This window comes from Hyla sarda, chromosome 3 (genome assembly GCF_029499605.1).
Source record: "Hyla sarda isolate aHylSar1 chromosome 3, aHylSar1.hap1, whole genome shotgun sequence".
Taxonomy (NCBI): Eukaryota; Metazoa; Chordata; class Amphibia; order Anura; family Hylidae; genus Hyla; species Hyla sarda.
Genome location: NC_079191.1, coordinates 280,196,312 through 280,202,311, shown reverse-complemented (window position 1 = coordinate 280,202,311; position 6,000 = coordinate 280,196,312).

The window sequence follows — 6,000 nt, the reverse complement described above, 5'->3', positions numbered from 1 at the left end:
AGTTAATTAATGAGCAGCTGATAAATTGCAGCTGATTGCAGCCAGCTAGCCTTTGCATTCATTTCCATGCAGTGAAAGAGAGAGGTGGTGTCTGGTAGCTATAAAAGAAAGTACACTAAGCGATTGTCTGAGCTAGTGATTGTGTGTCTGTATACAAGAGTGTGAAGTATACAAGTGAGTTTAAAGGGGTCATCCACCATAAGGTGATTTTAGTACGTACCTGGCAGACAGTAATGGACATTCTTTGGAAGGATCTGCGCTTGTCTTTGGGCTAAATGGCTAAGTCATGAGATTACCATAACACTGTGGCTAGCTTTTTGTGACCTTGTATTTCCTGTATGACCTTTCTTTTTTTGACTACAAATCCCACAATTCCATTTTCCTCCCTCCCACACATCAGCCACCCCACCCATTGAAACAAAAGACCTGTGGTTTTCAATCAGGGTGCCTACAGCTGTTGCAATAGTTGCAGATTGATCCCTCTCCCACCAAGCGATCCCTCCACCCATTGAAGCAGACAGGCTCCCTGTCATCAGCTGACTAGTGAGTCAGGTCTCGGCCGTCATTTTGTATGCTGTTAAAAATAAATAGTGGGGTGAAAAATCACATAAGAATTGTGAGAAAACCGTCACACACAGGTACAGACACTATATTATGAACTACACTAACTTTACAGCCTCTGTAGAATAGTCAAATAAAAAAAAATTCCTGGAATACCCCTTTAAGTATAAAAGTGAGAGGGACTTATTAAATTTGAGGGACTTTAAATCCAGGGATTTTAATGGAAATATTTGATTGTTTTTTTTTACTGTTAATTTTTGCAATCCCCAAATCTAGTATGGCCTCCATGTTGGAAAAGGCAGTCCAGTGTGCATCTTGCACAATGATTCTGATTTACTATTGCAAACCCGACATGTTTTGTCAGGTTGTCCGCCAGATTCTGGCTTATATAAAAAACCTTAAAAAGGGGCGTGGCCACAGTGAAAAGGGGGCATTTCCCCGACATTTTCACAAAAACCCTACATATTTACTAAGGTTTCCACAGAAACCCAAAACACACAAAATGTGGTGGATTTGAGCTGAGGAAAACCCGACAGATCAGAACATTTGTAAAAAAAGCAAAATGTAGGGAAATGTGCAAGATGTAGGGAAACCTTAATAGATACCATGGAAAAAAACTGTAGATATATAAAATTCACAAAGAAACCTACACTCCATTCTTTGTAAATCAGGGCCATTGTATGCAATCCTTGAACAGCAGTTTGAGGGTGCATATTGTTGTGCGAGATGTGTTCGAGTTGTTCATTAGGAAGCCCAGATACTGGATCTAGAGGAGCAACTGGCAACACCGAGACGCAGTGACAACTTGGAGAGGAGTCTCTTGCTCACTGAGCAAGTACTCTATGGGGTAGAGGTGGGGGAGGATAGTGGGACAGAGGTGCAGGACAGTCAGGCAGCTAGCTGGGTTACAGTTAGAAAATGGGGTAGAGGGAAAAGTGTCAGGGAAGCTAGTCCTGATCTGGCACACTCCAACAAGTTTTCCCGGTTGGCAGATGAGGGGGATGCCATTTCAGAACTAGCAGTACTGTAGCAGGACTCTGCCTCTGACTGCCAGGGGGTGTCTGCTCCGGTAAGGAGGGAGGTGTGCAGGGTAGGCCCGACAGGTACTGGTAGTGGGGGACTCAATTATTAGGGGGACAGACAGGGCGATCTGTAACAAAGCCCGGGATCGCCGAACAGTGTGTTGTCTTCCTGGCACTCGAGTTCGGCACATCGCAGATCGAGTTGACAGGTTGCTGGGTGGGGCTGGAGAGGACCCAGCAGTCATGGTACATATTAGCACCAATGACAAAGTAAGAGGTAGGTGGAGTGTCCTTAAAAATGATTTCAGGGACTCAGGCTTAAGCTTAAGGCAAGGACCTCCAAGGTAATATTTTCTGAAATATTACCTGTACCACGAGCCACACCAGAGAGGCAGCAGGAGATTACGGAGGTAAATAAGTGACTCAGAAGCTGGTGTAGGAAGGAGGGGTTTGGGTTCATGGAGAACCGGGCCAACTTTGCTGTCAGATACCGGCTCTACCATAGGGATGGGCTGCACCTCAATGGGGAGGGTGCAGCTGTGCTTATGGAGAAGATAGCTAGAAGGGTGGAGGAGTGTTGTACCTGGGGGTGGAGCGGAGGGAGGGGTTAGAATAGTTAATAGGGCTAGGCTTCATAGGAAATAAAAACATACACCTTTGAATTGCATGTTGACTAATGCCAGAAGTCTGTCCAATAAAACAGAGTGGTTGATGTCTGAGGAAAATTATGACATAGTGGGTATAACAGAGACTTGGTTGGACGATAGATGTGACTGGGCGGTCAACATACAGGGTTATAGTCTATTCAGGAAGGATCGGACTAAACGGAAAGGAGGAGGAGTTTGTCTTTATGCAAAATCGAGTCTGAAGACCGCACTGCGGGAGGATACATGGGAGGAAAACGATAATGTGGAGTCATTATGGGTAAAAAAAAAGATTATATATATATATATATATATATATATATATATATATATACAGTACAGACCAAAAGTTTGGACACACCTTCTCATTCTAAGTTTTCTTTATTTTCATGACTATAAAAATTGTAGATTCACACTGAAGGCATTAAAACTATGAATTAACACAGTTGTGAAACAACTGAAAATATGTCATATTCTAGGTTCTTCAAAGTAGCCACCTTTTGCTTTGATTACTGCTTTGCACACTCATTCTCTTGATGAGCTTCAAGAGGTAGTCACCTGAAATGGTCTTCCAACAGTCTTGAAGGCCCTTTTGCCTTCACTCTGTGGTCCAGCTCACCCCAAACCATCTCGATTGGGTTTAGGTCCGGTGACTATGGAGGCCAGGTCATCTGGCACAGCACCCCATCACTCTCCTTCTTGGTCAAATAGCCTGGAGGTGTGATTGGGGTCATTGTCCTGTTGAAAAATAAATGATGGTCCAACTAAACGCAAACCGGATGGAATAGCATGCCGCTGCAAGATGCTGTGGTAGCCATGCTGGTTTAGTATGCCTTCAATTTTGAATAAATCCCCAACAGTGTCACCAGCAAAGCACCATCACACCTCCTCCTCCACACCAGCACACCTGTGAAGTGAAAACCATTTCAGGTGACTACCTCTTGAAGCTCAACAAGAGAATGCCAAGAGTGTGCAAAGCAGTAATCAAAGCAAAAGGTGGCTACTTTGAAGAACCTAGAATATTACATATTTTCAGTTGTTTCAAACTTTCTTTGTTATGTATATAATCCACATGTGTTAATTCATAGCTTTGATGCCTTCAGTGTGAATCTACAATTTTCATAGTCATGAAAATAAAGAAAACTTTAAATGAGAAGGTGTGTCTAAACTTTTGGTCTGTACTGTGTATATATAAATATATATATATATATATATATATATATATATATATATATATATACCTGACAGAGTAACTAATGTGCAAGTAGAAGGACACCTAGGAAATCACAATGAAAAACAATGAACTTTAGGAAGGCAAAGTTTGATCAACTCAGAGAAGCCCTTAACAATATAAATTGGGATAATGTCCTCCAAAACAAGAATACTGACACTAAATGGGAGACTTTAAAAAATAACCTTATGGGAATAAAAGGGTCAGAAATAAAAGAAAACCAATATGGATGATTAAAAATGTTAAGGGGCAATAAATGACAAAAATAAAGCATTTTAACTACTAAAACAGGATGGCAGTGAAGTAGCATTAAAAAGCTAGAGAAAAATGTAAAATATGTAAAAAACTGATAAAGGCCACAAAAATAGAAACAGAAAGACTCATTGCCCAAGAGAGTAAAACTAACCCCAAAATGTTCTTTAACTATATAAATAGCAAAAAGGTTAAAAATGAAAGTGTAGGACCTTTAAAAAATTATGAGGAAGAAATTATTAACGATCAGGATAAAGCTAATATATTAAACTAATTCTTCGCCACTGTATTCACCAAGGAAAATGAAATGCCAGGTGAAATACAGTGAGATAAGATAAACATCCCAGTACAGGTAACCTGTCTAACCCAGGAAGAAGTACAGTGCCGCCTAAAAAAAATCTAAACAGACAAATCACCAGGTCCAGATGGCATTCACCCCCATGTTCTAAAGGAATTAAGAAATGTAATAGACAGACCCCTATTTACAATATTCAGGGACTCTATAGTAACAGGGACTGTTCCCCAGGACTGGTGCATGGCAAATGTGGTGCCAATATTTAACCCCTTAAGGACACATGACGTACTGGAACGTCATGTGTCCACTCCCGATCTATAACGCGGGGCCACGGCGTGGCCCCGCGTCATAGCGGTTCGGGCCCGGCCTCTAACAACGGCCGGGACCCGTGGCTAATAGCGCACGGCATTGATCGCTGTGCCGCGCGCTATTAACCCTTTAGACGCGGCGTTCAAAGTTGAACGCCGCGTCTAAAGTGAAACCGAAAGCATGCCGGCTAGCTCAGTGGGCTGTTCGGGATAGCCGCGGTGAAATCGCGGCATCCCGAACAGCTGACAGGACAGCTCAGTGGGCTGTTCGGGATAGCCGCGGTGAAATCGCGGCATCCCGAACAGCTGACAGGACAGCGGGAGGGCCCCTACCTGCCTCCTCGCTGTCCGATCGCCGAATGACTGCTCAGTGCCTGAGATCCAGGCATGAGCAGTCATGCGGCAGAATCATCGATCACTGGTTTCTTATGAGAAACCAGTGATCAATGTAAAAGATCAGTGTGTGCAGTGTTATAGGTCCCTATGGGACCTATAACACTGCAAAAAAAAAGTGCAAAAAAAAAAGTGAATAAACATCATTTAACCCCTTCCCTATTAAAAGTTTGAATCACCCCCCTTTTCCCATAAAAGAAAAAACACAGTGTAAATAAAAATAAAAATAAACATAAATGGTATCGCCGCGTGCGGAAATGTCCGAATTATAAAAATATATCGTTAATTAAACCGCACGGTCAATGGCGTGCGCGCAAAAAAATTCCAAAGTCCAAAATAGTGCATTTTTGGTCACTTTCTATATCATGAAAAAATGAATAAAAAGCGATCAATAAGTCCTATCAATGCAAAAATGATACCGTTAAAAACTTCAGATCACGGCGCAAAAAATGAGCCCTCATACCGCCCCATACACGGAAAAATAAAAAAGTTATAGGGGTCAGAAGATGACAATTTTAAACGTATAAATTTTTCTGCATGAAGTTATGATTTTTTCCAGAAGTGCGACAAATTCAAACCTGTATAAGTAGGGTATCATTTTAATCGTATGGACCTACAGAATACATATGAGGTGTCATTTTTACCGAAAAATGTACTACGTAGAAACGGAAGCCCCCAAAATTTACAAAATGGCGTTTTTTTTCAATTTTGTCTCACAATGATTTTTTTTCCCGTTTCACCGTAGATTTTTGGGCACAATGACTGACGTCATTACAAAGTAGAATTGGTGGTGCAAAAAATAAGCCATCATATGGATTTTTAGGTGCAAAATTGAAAGAGTTATGATTTTTTAAAGGCAAGGAGCAAAAAACGAAAATGCAAAAACGGAAAAACCCCCGGTCCTTAAGGGGTTAAAAAGGGGTCACAAGATGACCCTGGGAATTATAGGCCTGTTAGTTTAACCTCTGTTGTATGTAAATTGTTTGAGGGTTTTCTAAGAGGATCGATCCTGTCAAGCTAACCTGAACAGCTTTTATGAGGAGGTGAGCTCCAGACTGGACCAGGGGCAATAGCTGGATGTTGTATATCTGGATTTTTCCAAAGCATTTGATACAGTGCCACATAAAAGGTTGGTGCATAAAATGAGAGGGATTGGGCTGGGGGAAAACGTGTGCAGGTGGGTAAGTAACTAACCTCAGTGATAGGAAACAGAGGGTGGTTATTAATGGTACTTATTCTGATTGGGTGACTGTTACTAGTGGGGTACCACAGGGGTCCGTCTTGGGTCCTATTC